The sequence below is a fragment of the Cervus elaphus genome, chromosome 25 (assembly GCF_910594005.1).
Source record: "Cervus elaphus chromosome 25, mCerEla1.1, whole genome shotgun sequence".
In the NCBI taxonomy this organism is placed as follows: Eukaryota; Metazoa; Chordata; class Mammalia; order Artiodactyla; family Cervidae; genus Cervus; species Cervus elaphus.
Window position 1 is genome coordinate 53,859,597 of NC_057839.1, and position 22,029 is coordinate 53,881,625.

At 33.4% G+C, this 22,029-nt stretch overlaps 1 protein-coding gene across 1 annotated transcript in view; it reads left to right on the top strand.

Annotated features, from left to right (window-relative positions):
• Positions 1 to 22,029, top strand: part of CDH18 (cadherin 18) — a 1,203,920-nt gene that overhangs the window by 365,332 nt on the left and 816,559 nt on the right. Inside the window, exon 2 of the mRNA XM_043887493.1 lies at positions 1,875 to 1,936. The gene's annotated coding sequence lies outside the window, so the exon portion shown is untranslated. The remainder of the gene's footprint in view (positions 1 to 1,874; positions 1,937 to 22,029) is intronic.

Below are 22,029 nucleotides of genomic sequence, written 5' to 3' on the forward strand. Positions count from 1 at the left end.
AATAGACAGATAATAGTTAGACACGTAGATGGCCTTCCCAGATGGCTCAGTGGTAAAGGACACCCCTGTCAATGCCGGAGATGTAAGAGGCGTGGGTTCGATTTCTAGGTCGGGAAGATATCCTGCAGGAGGGCATGGCAACCCACTCCAGTAGTCTTGCCTGGAGGATCCCATGGACAGAGGAAGCTGGTGAGCTACAGTCCATGGGTCACAAAGAGTTGGACAAAACTGAAGCGAATTAGCACCCAGCACACACAGACAGGTAGATAATCAAGATCTCCAAACTACTTCAAATCTCTTTCTCTTAACAGTGCTCCCAGGACATCTTCCTACTATTCCTGTCTTAACTGTGGCTCCTCCTCATTCCTCTGACCTTAAAGGGCTCAGTCTTAAACTTTCATTTTATGGAGTTTATAATCTATGTGTAGGTCATCATTTCCACACTCATAGTAAATTACCAAATATTTTTCTGCAGTTCCAAGTTTTCTCCTGGATGCCAATGTCATCTCTCTTGTTGTTTCTCCCTGGATGAAGGCCAGTAATTCTTAACCCTTCCTGCCTATTTTTTATGGCATTTGATAAAGTCGTTTTATCAATGATTAAACAATGATTTTGCATACAATACATATGTACTTATTTGAGTATATATTTTTGTCTCTCCACCCCTCCTACTCCCCACAAAATAAGATCATGAGGGTCAGTGTTTTGTCTGTTTTGGTCATTGCTATATCCCCAGCATGAATAATAATGCTTGGTACATATCAGGTATGCAGTAAATCATTGTTGCATGAATGATCTGTAAGTTTTAGGAAAAAGAGTTCATAGCAAATTGCATCATCACCTAAAGTCTTGCTAAGATAATTTTAACTAAGAATAAGAAAAATTCTTATGCCATTTGCTTTTAGGTTCTGAAAGACCTTTATTACCCTCTGAGATCACAAATATTTCCTTTTATTTTTCTCCTTTTAATATTCTCTTTTCAATGTAAACACTTCAATACAATTGAAATTATGTTGTGTACTTAATAAAATATGAAATAAAATATTCTTAATTTACTCAAACATCTGTCACAATTCTAGAACAATATACTTTATATTGATTTATAAAACTGGCTTGTTTTACATGTTATATTTTAGGTAAATTTTACTATTTCTTGCATTTATATTCTGATATGTTTTTCATAATCTATGGTTTCAAAGTACAATATTGAATTTATGATGCATATATTATTAAATACTTTTCTTATAAGTATTATTTTATTACTTGAAATCACTACTAATACTTTATATTTTAATACTGACTATGCATTAAGCACAAAGCTAAGGTCTTCAAATGGATTATAACCCTAGGTTATTATTTGAACCTCTATGAAGAGCGTATACATCTTAATCAACTGAAGTAACAGTGGTTCAGAGAATGTAACTAAAATTGTTCAAATCTCATAAGAGACTGATATTCCACTAGAGTCTCTATTTCAGAAGGCTATGATCTAAAAAAACAGAAATCTGGTAGTTCAATTTCTGTCAATATTTTGCCTCTTCAAAAACTGTATTTGCTCCTCATCCTCCATTATGTCCTCATGATTTGGATTCTTGAGTGAGATGAAGAAATTTGTAATAAACTGTTACTTTCTATGGGCTTCCTCAGTGGCTCAGATGGTAAAGAATGCACCTACAATGCAGGAGACCTGAGCTTGATTCCTGGGTGGGGATGATGCCCTGGAAATGGAAATGGCAACCCACTCCAGTATTCTTGCCTGCGGAATTCCATGGACAGAGGAGATTTGTAGGCAACAATTCATGGTTATGCATAGCTTTTTATGATATAAAGATTAAAAAGTTTTTCATGTATTTTTTTTCTTTTTTTCTCTTCAGGACCCAATCACAGACACACATAAGAAAATATATCATCAAACATTCATAAAGCGAATTATAAGGTAAAATTTTCCATGTAATATCTTTTATATTAAAAAGTTATAGAAATGTAGAAATTGTTTATCTTAAAGATCTTTCTAGCTATTCTTAGATATTTATAGGTTTGACAGAACAATTTCTTTTGTGTTTTAAAATTCACTCTTTAAAAATATTCCATTATTTTCTCTAATAAAATTTGAACTGATTCTCATGGCACATTTTTCAAATGCTATAGAACCAGCAAAGGTACCTTGATATTAGACTGACTTTCATAAGTGTTTCTAAAAATAGTTTTAAGAGAAAGCTCTTTCGATCAGAAGTTGTTTTGCTCTGCATTCAGTTATTCTTTTGATGAATTTAGAAAGATGGTAATGATAACCCTATATGCAAAACAGAAAAAGAGACACAGAAATACAGAACAGACTTTTGAACTCTGTGGGAGAATGTGAGGGTGGGATATTTCAAAAAAACAGCATGTATACTATCTATGGTGAAACAGATCACCAGCCCAGGTGGGATGCATGAGACAAGTGCTCGGGCCTGGTGCACTGGGAAGACCCAGAGGAATCGGGTGGAGAGGGAGGTGGGAGGGGGGATCGGGATGGGGAATAAGTGTAACTCTATGGCTGATTCATATCAATGTATGACAAAACCCACTGAAATGTTGTGAAGTAATTAGCCTCCAACTAATAAAAAAAAAAAAGAAAAAAAAAAAAACAAAGATACACTGTACAGTAAAAAAAAAAAAAAAGAGAAAGCTCAAGGAAGAGACTGATAATGTAAAATAGATAACTCAATGAATGTTATATTACTACATTTCAACATGAGAAAAAAAAGCTATTTCTAAAATGTAATTTTGTGTATGTGTGGGCTTGGAATACATCGATAAATCAGGTTATGCATTTTTATTAATCATTTGAACTTGTTGCTAGATGTAGATCTCTTTCCTAATGAGCACTGAATTTATTTGTGTTTTATAATGTCTTTCAACATCTGACTCTAGGGGTATAACTGCCTGGCTATTAATCATCATTTGTCTGTGTAAATCTGTTTTATAGATCAGGTTTGTTAAAACAATGATGCTTATATTTAAATAATACGTATAATAGGTATAGATACTGAAAATTTAATAAATAGTAGATAAAAATAATAGTATACCCTCTACTATTTTGGTGAATAATGAGATCTGATATAAAATTGACTTGCATTATAAGAAACATCTTGAATACCTGAATTTCTTGTGAAAAGATGAAATATAAGGATATAAGCCTTGAGATCAGAAGTTATGTTTTCATTTATTTTCTGTAAAATATACTTCGCCACACATATTCTATATAATTGCCTGGCTTTATGGTAAGTATGCAAATATCTTATTAAATCCTGCTCATTTGTAGCAACAAAAATAATGAAAAATGCCGGCATATCAAAACAACCAACATTTTCAAAGTCGAATTCTGTTGTTTTATACAATGTACTTCGCATTATTTTAGAAAGACACCTCTATGTATGGATTTTTCTGGTACTCTTTTAAATGTAAAAACAAACTCTAAACCATTATATTCCATTCAATTAAAAAAAGATATGAGGTAATACAATTTTTAGGTGTTGATCTCTCCCGCCTCATCCCTACCACCCACATCTGTCCTGAGTCCTCTGCTTAGGACATCACAAACTTGACCATGTTGGAAACCCCTATCAAGATAAGTGCTTTTTTTTTTTTTTTAATATAGGTTCAAAATGTATCTGCTTCAGAGACCAATTTTGTTTGAAAATGCTTCGTGGAATTCAGAAACACATCAGAGTAAAAGAAAAAAAATTGTGTTATGAAAGTTTTTCTGCCATATATATAATAGCTTAATCATCTTAATAATAAATAAATTACTTTCTGACAAATACACAAGACTTTACATATCATCATGAGTATATTTTATTATTACAGAAAAAAAATGTAGGTTTGTGTGTGTGAAAATTTACATCCATTTTTCATTCTGTAGATGTAAATGAAACATAAATAACTTTGAAAATTGAAACACTGGTATATAATTTATTATGTTATTTATTATATTTATATTTTACAGTGTCATCCTTAAGATCGTAGGTAATTGAAACAGAATTATATTTACACTGAATCATTTGTTCTGCCTGTGAGAACTAAGATTCATGGCATATCTTCAGAAAGGGTTATATTAAAACAAGCATGGCATCATACATTTTATTGTCTTATAAGGTAAAGCTTAATTAGATTTTTAATGTTAGCCCAAGTTTCCATGGCTTTAAGTCATATTTAAACAGAGGTATATGGAATATAAAGAGAGAATATGATACTGTTTATAAGTGAATTTAAGTATAAATTTAAGTATACGTGTACCTGTTAAATTCAGAATTAATGCAGCTTATTTAAAAAGAAGAAAAGAAAAAAAGCTAAAAAAGATTTTATACTGTTTGTGAGTTAAAGTTTAACCATATATTTATGTTGATTTTACGTGAAATCTCGCTTAAACTTTGACTCTTGTAAGTCATCTTCAACTCCATTGTAAAATACATTAATGACATTTGAGGGTGTAACTATAAAGACAATACAGTATTTAATAAATTAAGACAGGTGTAAGATAAATATCCTTGAGCAAGGAAGTTTTTGCCACTAAATTGATTAGTATGTTTGCAATTTTACTCTCAATCTACATCTTTAGAAGAAAAAATCTCCAGTTTACAACCGACAGTGTCCTACATAAAGGACTTGCATTGCAGAAGATTATTAATACCCCAATTCTCTTCTGTAATATCTCAGGAAATCTTTCCTCAAAATTTTCTTAGAAAGGTAATTTTCAGAAAGGCACATGTTCACTTTAAATCTGTGACTAAATGGTCTCTAATAGACCAATCAAATTCAAAACCAATAGTGTTCAAAATAAACCTGTTGAATGTTTAATGGAATAGAGCCAAAAACTCCATTTCTATGTTATAAAATAGTTGATAGCTGTTCCATAATTTAAAAAAATATATTTCAACTTTGACAGAAAATTGAATAATGAAATTTTCTATTTTTAAGTGAAGTTCATGTGAGTACATGATTTATGCATATTGACACTCGAAGCTTATCTCACATCATTTTCAATAGATTATCCTTATCTTTTACAAAAATCACATAATGCATCTTTACTTAAGTTACTTAATATTTATTCATTGCTTTTATCATCTAAAAAATGTGAGTACTACATAGTCCTATTCTATAAATTTCTATAAATATTACTTCATACAGTTTATATAATCTGTGTGTTATGCTTAATTGTAGTTTCAGATTTTTCTGTTTATTTGTTTTCATGTACTTTCTTATTAGTATTCCTTACATAATTACATAAAGAAAGCAAATAAATTGCATCACTCTCTGATATAAACACACAATAGACAGTATACTTTTATAGTCATTAATATGAATACCTCTTACAAATTGCTAGTATTGAATGCTCCCATTGATTGGTGTTTATAAACTTATTTACTCCTTAAAGCTTTGCTATGATATAGGTATGAGTACTACAATCCGTGAAAGGAGAACTATGGATAAAATAGAAATGGTGTGATTTTATAGGACTTTAGACAGTTATTTTCAAGTATAAAAGAATGTAATATAAAAAATAATTATATTGAGTTCAAAGTTTGCTCACACGTTTAAGTACAGAGGAGTAAAACTTACAGTCAAATGAGGCCAAACAATCAGCAGGGGGCCTATATCTACAGAATGTCTCCTGGGATTGGTGCTTGTCTGGGTTTGGTTAAACGGTAAAAACTTTGGTTTCTAGTCGCAGTCATTAGGTTGTGTGGAGGTAATTCTGAAAATTAGGGCCTACCCTACTAAAGAGAAAAGGGGTCCTCAATAGGGTCACTGCTTGTGCTTCCATTTGGTTGGATATTAGAGGCCACGGCAAGGAGAATGCGTGCTTATTTGCTTATTTCCTAGGTTGAATGCTTTTCTCTTGTCATGTAGGCATGGCAGATTTATGAGCACTGTCTATCCTCTGGAGGATGGAAGCAAATTGACGGTTCATAAGGAAGCATATTATTATGTACTCTCGAGTTTCTTTCACATTTGTTGATGAACAGCGTTATCCATGTTGCTTAAAGTCAAACATTTATCCCTTTTCACTTACTCAACAATGTCATCTATTTGACACATCTCACTGAAGAAATATCCTTCAACCAGGAAGCATTAAATCCATCTCTTCACTGTTTAAATCTCACCAAATCTTCAACTTCGTAAGGAAAAAAAAAAAAAAACCTTCTAAGAAATATTGTTTAATTCAGTGATCACACAATTTACATTAATCAGAGAAGAAGCATTTTGTGTATATAATAAAGAATTATATTTTCTTGGGAGATAAAATAATCATCATTGCTTTGTTACTGAGTGAATTAATTACATATTTGAAAAAAATCAATGAATCTTTTGAAGTATAATATCTTCTTTAACTGCAATTATTCTCAAACATTTCCTTGTTTCTAAATACTGTATCACTTTTCATTTTAATTCAATTTTCCCTTTTGCTTTTATCTACCAATCTCTACTATTATTAAGTAATAATGGCTAAAAGCCGAGACTTAAACTACTAAAACTTTCCTTTCCCCCCAGAATGTCTTTGCTTCATCTCTCACAGAATGCCAATTCTCTTACCAAGTCTATCTTCACAATAGTTAACTAACTCTATTGAGAAGTGTATCCATAACTTACTTGCATTTATATTCTACCTTTCATCTCCGATTGAAATTACCTCCCCTCTGGGTAAATCACATTCTTCACATATGATAGATTAGTAAATATTAATTGAATTGAACTAAGGGAAAAATGGTGAAGAGCTGGTTTAATAGAGCATGGCTCCTAAAATACACAAAGGAGTATCAGAGGACAGAGGTGTGGTGAGAGATGATGGAGGAACATCTTGACTAGACTCATTAGCATGAACTAGTTTATTAGATTAGCCAGTTCTTAGGCTGGATGGTTTTAAAGGCATTAACTGAGAAGAAATGAATTGTGATTGACATCACTCTGGTAGATGAGAGGAAGGGGAGAAAACCAGAAGGACGCTGGGGGGGCTAGGCTGAGCACAAGAAGAACAGCTGAGTGTATGGTAGCTGGTTAACCTATCATATGACATTTCCTTCATTAGAAAAAGAAAAATTCCCAAATACTGGATACTTTAACGTTATGTGTGTAAATTATTACATGCCCAGTCCAAGCCATTTACTAAGTGATTTGGATACACAATCGCATTTATTATTTAGCAAATGCAACTGTCTCCATTTTATTGATGAGGACACTAAACCTAGCTTGATTGTGGGTCCTTCTGCACCAATCCTTTGCTCTTACCCATCAGTAATGGATATAGTTATATTCAGTCAGATATGTACCATGCTTGAGGCTCACTGGTATTTAGAATTATTGGTTTCTTTCCAACTGTGGATTTATGTTTTAACTTCCTGCTTCCCTTTAAGTAAAATACTAGAACCCCTATTTCAAATCCCTTCAACATTTTTGTTTCTTTTTGCTTTCTTTTTGCCTAGTTTGCATACATTTCATCAAATTCTCCATAGATCTATAACAATAAAGGGTTTTAAGTATATTAAAAAAACAACAACAAAGGGATAGAAAAAAATCATACTGAAATATGGATCAGTTAGAAAACACAGCTGCATTTATAAGTGGTTTCCTAATTACAGTATGCAATAATTGGTGCACACAAATAATGAATAGTCACCTGAATACAGTTTGCGAAACCTAAGACAGGATTTTTATGAGGTAAATTTACAAAATAATAATAATAATAACATAACCTCTGTGCACATCTTCTCATTTAATTGCTATGTGTTTAATTTGATATTCTATAAAATTAACCCATGACCAAGTCATGTTGTAAGCAACTGTAATTTGGCTCTACCACATTTTGTATTTAATACCATTTTTACAAATCTATGTGTATTTTACAAAATTTCATATACTGCTGCTGTTTCTCAAATGTTGGTGGCGATTCTCTGGTTCACCATCAGCCACTCCATCATTCCTTAAAACAACAACTATTATAACATCTAGATTTAACTGTGCCCTTTTTTTCTTAGGGTCTTGTCTGTGAATCAAAAATAGTGATTAGTCCCTTCTGAAATTTGATTCCATACTTTAGTTAAAACTCAGAGCCAAGGAACAACTCCAATATCAAGGATTTCTGTTCTACAACAGACTTTGTAGGTTTTTATTGTGTTTTATGTGCAAAATGTTTTTAATGCGTGGTGTGATGTGTTTAAACAGGGGTCTGTGACCCATCTTAAATCATGCTATTTAATCCCTGACTAATTTTGTATAATTACAGTATCAGGTACCAGGCAGAGGGCTGCAATGTAGATTATTATATGGCTGAGTGTTTTTCATAATCTGATGAGGTAGGTATTAATACCCCCATTTCTTCAGAGTAAGACTTAGTAAACAACTCAACCTAAATCAGGTGGGCAGTCACTTAGGTTTTCTGGCTATAATTTTAGAATTTTCTTTAAAATGTCAACAGGCTTTTTTGACATCTGTTCTTTTTAACTTCCCATTGTTGTGATTTCTGTTTTACCTCAGAGAAATAAATTCTTTTGGTCACATTTGTTTTGAGATTTAAATCCAGGCATATTTATGGGGATATAAAAATGTTTTAGAATCTCTTTTGGCATAACAGCACTTGTTTTAAACTAGAATATACTACAACATAATGTCAACTATTTCAACATTATTGCAGAAATGGTATATCCAGATTGTTTTGGTAAGAAGGTAAAATAAAGTTTGGACTGATTTTAGTGTGAGTGAAGGTTTTATTTATTAAGCCTATGTTGCAAGGACAAGAAAAACCATTGTAGAAAGCTGAAGACATATCTACTAACAAATGGCCATTTATTCTGTTTTAATGTAACTTTTGGGCACCAGGAAATCACCTGCTATGATATCAAGACAAAACATAAGATTTTTAAGTTTTGCAGCTCCATGTCAAACTGATGCTTAGCACAGTTAGCCTTTTTTTTTCCGGCCTTAATTGGGGAAATTATCTTGGTTTTTCATTTATCCCATTGATTTTAAAAGTTGGATGCAGAGAAGAGTACTTTATTAATAAATAAATAACAAATACTTTATAAATAAAGTACTTTATAAACAAGTACTTTATAAATAAATAAATAACAAACTTTATTTAATAAAAATGTAGTACATTATGTAAAATCACAATTCAAAGAAATTCAATGAATTTCCTTAATTTCAGAAGTTTTAAAAATCATAAGGTGTCAAGAAATATGACATTTGTATCTCTTCATCATAAGTAAACTTCATTATTTTCATTTTTACCCTCTTCAAAATAAGAAATTCTGTCCTTTCCTTGTGCTTAAATTAACTTCTTAAATTTAAAAACATTAAAAATGGAAATCTTTATCACTGTGAAAGCACTCAATTTTTTGAATATGTTTTCACTGTTATTTTCCACTATTAAAATGATGAAGCTAGTCCAATATGGGCCCAAGGGTCCTGGGATACTGAATGCAGATGATGTCTAAAGGTCACTTAGCAGAACTCATAATCATATCCATAACCATATCAGAGATAGTTTTTTGAATAGAAAAATATCTGGTGCACACCTGTGTATCATTCAGGCTTCCCTTGTGGCTCAGATGGTAAAGAATGGCTTTATCTGCAATGCAGGAGCCCGGGGTTTCGGTCCTTGGGTGGAACATAGCCCTAGAGGAGGGCATGGCAATCCACTCCAGTTTTCTTGCGTGGAGAATTCCATGGACAGAGGAGCCTGGCGGGCTACAGTCCACGGGTCCCAAAGAGACAGGACTGAGTGACTAACACTCACATTCACTTTATGTATCATGGCTTGGACTGACAGTCTGATTCTGAAAATATTAGTTTAGATCATGCAAAGCAGAATTTGAAATGCAAGATTCAGCACCCATCAACAAAGGCTGTTATATGTTGCTTGCATGCATGCTAAGTCGCTTTAGTTTCTTTGGACTCTTCAGGATCCTATGGACTATAGCCTGCCAGGTGCCTCTATCCAGGGCATTCTCCGGGTAAGAATACTGCAGTGAGTTGCCATGTCCTCCCTAGGGGATCTTCCCAACCCAGGGATCAAATCAGCAACCAGCGTCTCTTATATCTCCTGCATTGGCAGGCAGGTTCCTTATGACGAGCAACACCTGGGAAGGATATTGCTTGTCAATTATGGTCAATTATATTTACTTGCTTTTTTCAATCATATGTTGAAGATGACTTTTTTGAGATACTTATATTGAGTAAAATTCCTAAATGATGTATAATGCTCAATATTTCAATCATTTATCATACATTTTCAATTAAATAACACAATAAAAAAATCTTTAGCAGGGGTCTAAGCTTTGCTGACAGCTCTTGTTTTTGACCTCTGTTAGCTGAATGATCTTGAGTAATTAATGTACTCTTTCTAGGCCTTAGGATTGTTATTTAATAATTAGAAGTAGGAGTGGGTTTGTGGTTCCAAAGACCCAGTTCTTGAATTGAGGCTTCTCTAATACAGTTTCGTTGGTTCGGGTTACAGTGACAAGCATGATGATTGAGTTTATTATAATGATGATATAATTATTTCATTTAGAGTTCTGATTTATTTAGGTATTAACATTAAATTGTAATTTCTTAAAAAGAATATCTCGATCAAGTTCAGGTTTTGGACTCAGAATTCTGTTCAAAACAATAAAAATGTAGAAATATAGTTGGAGACAGAAATATTTCTATTTAGACAGGGTGTGAGATGGCACAGATTGACAGCATTTTATTAATTATAATAATGCTATCATTCTTTTCATTCTGTAAGAAAATGTATTTTTTAAAGCTTCCTACTATCTAGGAGGACTTTTTTTTTTTTTATTTTTTTTTTTTATTTTTTTAAATTTTTTTATTAGTTGGAGGCTAATTACTTCACAACATTTCAGTGGGTTTTGTCATACATTGATATGAATCAGCCATAGATTTACACTTATTCCCCATCCCGATCCCCCCTCCCACCTCCCTCTTCACCCGACTCCTCTGGGTCTTCCCAGTGCACCAGGCTGGAGCACTTGTCTCGTGCATCCCACCTGGGCTGGTGATCTGTTTCACCATAGATAGTATACATGCTGTTCTTTTGAAACATCCCACCCTCACATTCTCCCACAGAGTTCAAAAGTCTGTTCTGTATTTCTGTGTCTCTTTTTCTGTTTTGCATATAGGGTTATCATTACCATCTTTCTAAATTCCATATATATGTGTTAGTACGCTGTAATGTTCTTTATCTTTCTGGCTTACTTCACTCTGTATAATGGGCTCCAGTTTCATCCATCTCATTAGGACTGATTCAAATGAATTCTTTTTGACAGCTGAGTAATATTCCATGGTGTATATGTACCACAGCTTCCTTATCCATTCATCTGCTGATGGGCATCTAGGTTGCTTCCATGTCCTGGCTATTATAAACAGTGCTGCAATGAACATTGGGGTGCACGTGTCTCTTTCAGATCTGGTTTCCTCAGTGTGTATGCCCAAAAGTGGGATTGCTGGGTCATATGGCAGTTCTATTTCCAGTTTTTTAAGGAATCTCCACACTGTTTTCCATAGTGGCTGTACTAGTTTGCATTCCCACCAACAGTGTAAGAGGGTTCCCTTTTCTCCACACCCTCTCCAGCATTTATTGCTTGTAGTCTTTTGGATAGCAGCCATCCTGACTGGTGTGTAATGGTACCTCATTGTGGTTTTGATTTGCATTTCTCTAATAATGAGTGATGTTGAGCACCTTTTCATGTGTTTGTTAGCCATCTGTATGTCTTCTTTGGAGAAATGTCTGTTTAGTTCTTTGGCCCATTTTTTGATTGGGTCATTTATTTTTCTGGAATTGAGCTTCAGGAGTTGCTTGTATATTTTTGAGATTAATCCTTTGTCTGTTTCTTCATTTGCTATTATTTTCTCCCAATCTGACGGCTGTCTTTTCACCTTACTTATAGTTTCCTTTGTAGTGCAAAAGCTTTTAAGTTTCATTAGAATGCAAGGATTCTTCAATATCCGCAAATCAATCAACGTAATACACCACATTAACAAATTGAAAGATAAAAACCATATGATTATCTCAATAGATGCAGAGAAAGCCTTTGACAAAATTCAACACTCATTTATGATTAAAACTCTCCAAAAAGCAGGAATAGAAGGAACATACCTCAACATTATAAAAGCCATATATGACAAACCCACAGCAAGCATCACCCTCAATGGTGAAAAATTGAAAGCATTCCCCCTGAAATCAGGAACAAGACAAGGGTGCCCACTGTCACCACTACTGTTCAACATAGTGTTGGAAGTTTTGGCCACAGCAATCAGAGCAGAAAAAGAAGTAAAAGGAATCCAGATAGGAAAAGAAGAAGTGAAACTCTCACTGTTTGCAGATGACATGATCCTCTACATAGAAAACCCTAAAGACTCTACCAGAAAATTACTAGAACTAATCAATGAATATAGTAAAGTTGCAGGATATAAAATTAACACACAGAAATCCCTTGCATTCCTATATACTAACAATGAAAAAACAGAAAGAGAAATTAAGGAAACAATACCATTCACCATTGCAACAAAAAGAATAAAATACTTAGGAGTATATCTACCTAAAGAAACAAAAGACCTATACATAGAAGACTTTTTTTATATTTGGGATTTGTGATAAAAGAGTTCTTCAAAATATGTAGACAAAACATATATGCCAAAATGTTTGTAATTGTTAAATCTGGATGATGTATACAATGTAATTGTCCTCCAATATTCCTTTGTATAGCTTGATTGCTGTGATTTGGTACAAACATGAGCTAAATTTATTAGGTAACTTGCTGTTAGGGCTTGCACTGAGACAGTTCTAGTATATGGAATCTACCCTATCTATGTGCCTGCATGCGATGCTGTTCTTAGTCACTCAGTCTTGTTTGACTCTTTGTGACCCCATGGACTGTAGTCTGCCAGGTTCCTCTGTCCGTGGGATTCTCCAGGAAAAAATATTGGAGTGGGTGGCCATGTCCTCCTCCAAGGGATCTCCCCCACCCATGGATCAAACCCGTGTGTCTCCTCCTGCAGTGGTGGGTGGGTTCTTTACCACGAATGCCACCTGGGAAGCCCATATCCTTGACTAAATCTGGAACTTTCGTTTCCTCAACTTCCTCAATCTTCTTAACTAATCTTTCAGATATCAGATTTAGATGACAATTATTTATTGAGAGTTTAAACAGTGCCTCTAAATAAGCATGATTTGTATATTTTTGAAATATGTAGATATGTCTCTGAGGAGTTAGGAGTTATTATTTTTATGTAGATAGGATCTCATTTTTGCCATCAAAGCACCTGTAAATCTTTATCCCTAAACTCTCTCTCAGCCAGCAAGAAAAGCACACATCACACACTCACACCATGGTCAGGCACTCCACTTTTAGGACAGACATAATGCATTGATATATGCTTAAATGTGGAATCTGGGCTCAGAGAAACCTGAGACCTGGGGTCAAATCTCAGTTCTGGCACTTTTGAGATATTAAGATATAGAAAATTACACCTAAATGTTTATCATCTACAAAAACAAATGAGAAAACAACAAAGGTGGTTTTGAGTAGTTAATAATACAATCCCTGACACATATAAATATCTCAATAAAGATATCTCTATTTAACATTTTTTTGTCATCATTTGGTGCTCAAATGGTAGAGTCTGTCTGTAATGTAGAAGACCAGGGTTTGATCACTGGGTTAGGAAGATCCTCTGGAGAAGGGAAAGGCTACTCACTCCAGTATTTTTGCCTGGAGAATCCCATGCACAGAGGAGCCAGGCAGGCTACAGTCAATGGGGTTGCAAAGAGTTGGATCTGACTGAGCAACTAACATTTTCACTTTCATTACCCAAAGGTAGAGTGCATATGTCATAAGCTTGTTTACAGATTTTCAAAACAAGTGTAAATAAAATATTCAGAAAGTCTTCTAATTTGATTGTTATTTATTTATTTTACATAAAAGAAGAAAACCTAAAAGGTAAAAATAAGAAAACCATAATGATTCCTAGTCTCACTGTTTGATTAACTGTGTAAACCTTTCTATAATTCCTCTCTATCAATTTTGTTTTTCTATGTCATTAAACTTTTGCAAAATAGTTTCCTATTCTTAAAGTAGTATGTAATAGATCTTTCTATTCTAAACAAGCAGCATGAAATAGCAATAATCATTTGGAAATCACAAAGTAGTTAACAGAACTCTTAATAGATTCCACATCCTCAGCCTTCACAGGGGAGAGCCTCCAGAGATAGAAGACAGCATGGATTTAACATAGCTTTACAGATGTTAAAATGGATTCAAGTAGAAAAGAGTATAATTACAGACCATTATTAGTGTTTTGCTTTGGAACTTACCACATTGTAAATTGCCTCTGAACTTGTAAATTAAATTCAAAGATTGCTACCTATTTAGCAACTGTTCAAGCTATCGGTTTAAAATAGAAGAACATTATCAAAAACTTGAGAGTCATTTATAAAGTTAGTAATGTATAAGTCTAGTCAATAACCATTTGTGAACACCTATGCATGAAGCATTCTTCTAAATAATACAGAAAATTAATTTATCCACTATTTTCATCTTGTAAAGAATTTCCATATATACTGACTCAATTGATTCTTACACAAAATTTGAATACAAAATCATGTTGAGACATTTCTCTCGTTGGCAACTAATTTTACATTTTAAGCTGACTGCCTTGTTAACTTCATTATCTTAAAAATCTAACAAATCGAAGCCATACTTGGATACTACAATTATTTTCTTTTTTATTTTCTTTGCTATTAGCAATCATGGTAGTGTTATATTTTTCCCTTCTCATATTCAAATATATATTTAAAATATTTGAATAATGTTTTCTGTAATATATATATATTTCCACTTTATTTAAGACTAATTAACACAATAAATTCTCCTTTCAAGAATTCCATATTCTCTATTTTTTCCTTAACACATGTTCAACTAATAACATGTATACATCATTGTATCCAGATATTAATTTCATAAGACCCAGATCTAAGGAGACTAAATGTAAGCAAGGATGATGGGAAGATATATTTGGAATCTTTTTAAATATCTTCATATTCTTACTTATAAATGATTTTAACTACATTGTTGAGGTATAATTGACATTAAAAACTACATCTGCTTAGACTATAAAATTCTATATAATTAAAAATAAATACATACGTTGAAATTATCAACATAAAGCAGTTGACATTACTAGTATCTGGAAAAGTTCCTCTTGTCCATTTGGTAATCCCCTTTTTATAACCATCTCTGCCTTTCCATCTCTTTATCTGGCACTGTATTATAGATTACTTTGTATAATCTAGAATGTTTGTAAACACAATGACATAATATGTTCTGTTTTTGTCTAACTTCTTTGACTAAGAATTTTTATTTTTATCCATATAGAAGCATTTACCAACAGTCTAATCTTTTTTATTGTCAAGTAGTATTCCATATATACCCTGGTTTTATTTTACCATTCATCTTTTGAAAGGTATTTGATTTGTCTCCAGATTTTAGCTAAGGCAAATGAAGTGGATAGGAACATCATATAGAGTCTTTGTATAGGACTATATTTTATTTTCTCTAGAGTGAATGCAAAGGGGTGGAAAGGCTATATTATATGGTAAATATATATTTAGTCTTGCAAAGTGATTGTGCAATTTTACATTCTCACCATTAGTATTTGAGAATTCAGGGTCATCCTTGTCTACACTTGGTATGATTGATCTTTTAGTTTTAGCTACTTTAATAAAGGTTAAATAATATTTAGTGGTTTTACTTTTTATTTCTCTTAGGACTAATGTTGTTGAGCATATTTTCAGGTGCTTATCTGCTTCCATGTATTTTCTTGGTGAAATTTTTGTTTAAATGTTTTCCCAACTTTTTTTTTTTTTTTTTAATTTTTTTATTAGTTGGAGGCTAATTACTTCACAACATTTCAGTGGGTTTTGTCATACATTGATATGAATCAGCCATAGATTTACACTTATTCCCCATCCCGATCCCCCCTCCCATCTCCCTCTCCACCCGATTCCTCTGGGTCTTCCCAGTGCACCAGGCCGGAGCACTTGTCTCATGCATCCCACCTGGGCTGGTGATCTGTTTCACCATAGATAGTATACATGCTGTTCTTTTGAAACATCCCACCCTCACCTTCTCCCACAGAGTTCAAAAGTCTGTTCTGTATTTCTGTGTCTCTTTTTCTGTTTTGCATATAGGGTTATCGTTACCATCTTTCTAAATTCCATATATATGTGTTAGTATGCTGTAATGTTCTTTATCTTTCTGGCTTACTTCACTCTGTATAAGGGGCTCCAGTTTCATCCATCTCATTAGGACTGGTTCAAATGAATTCTTTTTGACGGCTGAGTAAAATTCCATGGTGTATATGTACCACAGCTTCCTTATCCATTCATCTGCTGATGGGCATCTAGGTTGCTTCCATGTCCTAGCTATTATAAACAGTGCTGCAATGAACATTGGGGTGCACGTGTCTCTTTCAGATCTGGTTTCCTCAGTGTGTATGCCCAGAAGTGGTATTGCTGGGTCATATGGCAGTTCTATTTCCAGTTTTTTCAGAAATCTCCACACTGTTTTCCATAGTGGCTGTACTAGTTTGCATTCCCACCAACAGTGTAAGAGGGTTCCCTTTTCTCCACACCCTCTCCAGCATTTATTGCTTGTAGACTTTTGGATAGCAGCCATCCTGACTGGTGTGTAATGGTGGTTTTGATTTGCATTTCTCTAATAATGAGTGATGTTGAGCACCTTTTCATGTGTTTGTTAGCCATCTGTATGTCTTCTTTGGAGAAATGTCTGTTTAGTTCTCTGGCCCATTTTTTGATTGGGTCATTTATTTTTCTGGAATTGAGCTTCAGGAGTTGCTTGTATATTTTTGAGATTAATCCTTTGTCTGTTTCTTCATTTGCTATTATTTTCTCCCAATCTGAGGGCTGTCTTTTCACCTTACTTATAGTTTTTTTTGTAGTGCAAAAGCTTTTAAGTTTCATTAGATCCCATTTGTTTAGTTTTGCTTTTATTTCCAATATTCTGGGAGGTGGGTCATAGAGGATCTTGCTGTGATTTATGTCGGAGAGTGTTTTGCCTATGTTCTCCTCTAGGAGTTTTATAGTTTCTGGTCTTACATTTAGATCTTTAATCCATTTTGAGTTTATTTTTGTGTATGGTGTTAGAAAGTGTTCTAGTTTCATTCTTTTGCAAGTGGTTGACCAGTTTTCCCAGCACCACTTGTTAAAGAGGTTGTCTTTTTTCCATTGTATATCCTTGCCTCCTTTGTCAAATGTAAGGTGTCCATAGGTTCGTGGATTTATCTCTGGGCTTTCTATTCTGTTCCATTGGTCTATATTTCTGTCTTTGTGCCAGTACCATACTGTCTTGATGACTGTGGCTTTGTAGTAGAGTCTGAAGTCAGGCAGGTTGATTCCTCCAGTTCCATTCTTCTTTCTCAAGATTACTTTGGCTATTCGAGGTTTTTTGTATTTCCATACAAATTGTGAAATTCTTTGGTCTAGTTCTGTGAAAAATACCGTTGGTAGCTTGATAGGGATTGCATTGAATCTATAGATTGCTTTGGGTAGAATAGCCATTTTGACAATATTGATTCTTCCAATCCATGAACACGGTATGTTTCTCCATCTGTTTGTTTCCTCTTTGATTTCTTTCATCAGTGTTTTATAGTTTTCTATGTATAGGTCTTTTGTTTCTTTAGGTAGATATACTCCTAAGTATTTTATTCTTTTTGTTGCAATGGTTAATGGTATTGTTTCCTTAATTTCTCTTGCTGTTTTTTCATTGTTAGTATATAGGAATGCAAGGGATTTCTGTGTGTTAATTTTATATCCTGCAACTTTACTATATTCATTGATTAGTTCTAGTAATTTTCTGGTAGAGTCTTTAGGGTTTTCTATATAGAGGATCATGTCATCTGCAAACAGTGAGAGTTTCACTTCTTCTTTTCCTATCTGGATTCCTTTTACTTCTTTTTCTGCTCTGATTGCTGTGGCCAAAACTTCCAACACTATGTTGAACAGTAGTGGTGAGAGTGGGCACCCTTGTCTTGTTCCTGATTTCAGGGGAAATGCTTTCAATTTTTCACCATTGAGGGTGATGCTTGCTGTGGGTTTGTCATATATAGCTTTTATTATGTTGAGGTATGTTCCTTCTATTCCTGCTTTTTGGAGAGTTTTAATCATAAATGAGTGTATTAACAAATTGAAAGATAAAAACCATATGATTATCTCAATAGATGCAGAGAAAGCCTTTGTTTTCCCAACTTTGTTTAGCCTGTTCCCTTATCGAGTTTGAGATTTCTATACATATTCAGAATATAAATTATTTACAAGAAAAATGATTTACAAATAATTAATCTTTTTGTCATTTGTCTTTTTATTTTATCATATATTTAATATAGATAATTTGATAAATAGATATGGATATAGATTATATGAGTTTAATGTCATATCTCATATATCTTTGTATTATCCAAGATCACAAACTTTTTACCTTACGTTTTATTCTAAAAGGCTTAGGGTATTTCTTCTGTTTAGGTCTGTAATCCACTCTGGGTTGATTTTGGTATATAGTACAAGATGTAGGAAAAGACTCTTGAGAGTCCCTTGGACTGCAGGAAGATCCAACCAGTCCATCCTAAAGGAGATCAGTCCTGGGTGTTCATTGGAAGGACTGATGCTGAAGCTGAAACTCCAGTACTTTGGCAACCTCATGCGAAGAGTTGACTCATTGGAAAAGACCCTGTTGCTGGGAGGAATTTGGGGCAGGAGGAGAAGGGGACGACAGAGGATGGCATCACCGACTCTGTGGACATGGGTTTGGGTGGACTCTGGGAGTTGGTGATGGACAGGGAGGCTTGGCGGGCTGTGGTTCATGGGGTCGCAGAGTCAGACATGACTGAGCGACTGAATTGAACTGAACTGAACAAGGTGTAGACCCAATTTTTTTTCTAATATCATTGTTGCCAGGGCTATGTGCATATGTGCTCAGTCATCTTGCAGGATTAGCATTTTTCTATTAATTTCTTGGCCCCTTTGTTGTTGTTGATTGGCTACTCTAGTTGTTCTTTCTCACTTCTACGTGAATTTTAATTTTAATTCATAAGTTTCGATGAAAAAGTTTACTGGGATTTCAATTGGAATGATTATAATTCTATGAATGAATTTGTGGAGAATAAATATCTTAAAAGTATCACATCTTCTGACCCATGAACAGAATATTTCTTTCATTTTATTTGGGTCTACTTTAATTACCCTTGTCTTTGTTTCATAGTTTTGTTATGCAGATATTTCATATATTTTGTCAGCTTACCTTAAGTGCTTCATAAATTTTTGTTTTGTCATAACTGATAATGTTTTAATTTAACTTTCTTATTCTTCGTTGATAGTATACAGACAAATTGATTTTCTTTGTATCTGCTTTTATAAATTGCAATCTTACTGAACTAAGTATATTCACTTTTTATAGTTTCAATCAGATTTCCTATATAGATGATTATTTTATCTGTGAAGAAATACCTTATACTTCTTCCTTTCCAATTTGCTTGCACTTTTTTTCTTTTCCTCATTTCATTTTCCTGACAAGAACCTCCTGTACAATAATGAAGGAATTGATGAGAATAGATATCCCTGTGTATTTCCTTATCTTAAGGTAAAAAGAAAACATTTGTCTTTCTGCATTAAGTATGATGATTGTTCATCTTTTGTAGATGTTCTTTGCTAGTTTGATTAAGCAATACTTACATGCTGTTTTTTTTTTTTCTTTTCATAATGAAGTGCTACAGTACTAAGCAATCCACAGGCAGGTGGTTGAATCTGCAGATGTAAAATTGTGCATTCAAAAAGCTGAGTGATAAAAATGTAAGCATATTTTTGACTGTGTGGAGGATTAGTACCCTAACCCCTATATTTTCAAGGGTCAGCAGTATATCCTACTTAGCAAGATGACATATCAAAAGGGAAAAAAAAATGGACTTATGATGGTTAGGCAATGGGCCCAGAACTGCTGAAATTACTCAAAGCATAAACAATCTCAAAATAATTTTGGGTGCATATTCTAAACTAACAGAATGTAACTTTAATGGTGGTTTGAGAAAAGCAAATAACTATAATTTAAAGTTAATGAGACACTGATTTTGTTTCTTTATTTTTCAACATATCATAGGTGCACTTGTAACATAGTTATATTTATTTCAAATATGTAGGTTTGACTTAAACTCTGTTCAAGAACCCATTGCCTGAGGATTTAAGTTCATAAAGTAATGAAACATATAGATCATTTATGACAGTAAGAAAAATCATCAAATTTAATCCTCAAATTGCCTTTTTCTCCTAGTCCCAGTCTGCATGCAAAGGGCACCAATACAGCTTTCTTTATTAAAAAGAAAAAAAAAATTATGACAGATGAAACACCCTTTCATGTATTTTAATAAAATCATTTTAGAATTGCTTTGTTTGTTTGACTATTTAGTCTTAAGGACAGAAAAGCTTTTGCCTTTATATTTGGCAAAACAAACTTAAAGAAGAGTTTAAATGTTTACTGTTATAAAGCTAGTATATTTTTATTTTTCCATTTATATTCTAGGACCCATTCATTTTTAAAAATAGAAATCTATTGATGTTGCTTAAGAAGTCACTGCTATGATTATAATTTTAATTTTTGTAATGTATTTATAGACATTAAATTAAGATATTGAAAAATGTTTTTTTGTTTTAACTTGAAATAAACAAATAAGCTACATATTTTTATTTATTCTCAATCAGCATTATCTGGAAATCAGAACAACTCTTTCTGTTATCATGCAGCATTTTAATCTTGCAGACTACCTAATGTCTCTAGGCCTTAAATTAATAGGATTGTCAAGTGATTTCTAAAGTAATAAGAATGGACTTTTTGGCCCTTTATCAATTTTCACTGAATTTTGAGCACTCAGTAACCCCTAGGGGGGACCAACACACCTAAAGTTCAATTTTTATATTTTTTATGTTATTCAGTTTTAAAATTCATCAGTTGCTATATAATTTTGGTTTAAAATTTTTGTGTACAGGTGAGATTTTGTACATAAAAGAGTTTTCAACACATCCCTGCAGTGCTCATAGATGAACGGGATTCACTATCATGACCACCAAAACCAGTATCCCACCTGAGCATAAACCTAGATCACTTGTTACACTTGATACACAGATCTCTTGCTCTGTACATTGAACCATCGTTTCATGTGAGTCACAATGTTTTAACATCCATAGTTTTTCTACTCTCTTTCCTTCTCTGAGTATGTTTTTATCACATTTGTCTAATCAGGATAATGTCTCAAGAAAGCCTTTGACTGCTAGTACTATTTTATCCTCTACTTGTTAAGAGAAATGAGGTGAATTTTGATAGCCTTTGCTTTGTTAGATTCCAGGTAAACTGTGTGTAATAGAAAATAAGGCAACTAATTCCCAGACCATATGAAATGATCAAATTCACTTTATTAAATTGAGTAAACCTAAAGAATCAAGTAGAACATCATTAAAACATAATTTCACAAATAATATTAATAACCCATACATATATGAAGTGAAGGCATATAAATGACATGCAGGCATATCAAGAAAGATCTAGTAGTAACAAATATGTTAGTGTTAGTACCTCAGCCATGTCCTACTCTTTGCAACTACCTCAGGCTCCTCTGTGCCTGGAATTCTCCAGGCAAGAATATTGGAGTGAGTTGCCATTTCCTTTTCCAGGGTATCTTCCCAACCCTGGGTTTGAACCTGAGTCTCCTGCATTATAGGCAGACTTTTTGCCATCTGAATCACTAAGGAAACTAATAACTAAGTGCATTACTGGGTTTAATAAGATAGATGGTCATAAATCTCAGAAAAATAGTTTATTTTTGTTACCAACCAGATGGTTTAAACGATAATAAATTCCCATGTTAGGAATTCCAGCTTTTCTCATCCCAGAAGTAGATATATCAAATCACTTTTGAATTAAACAT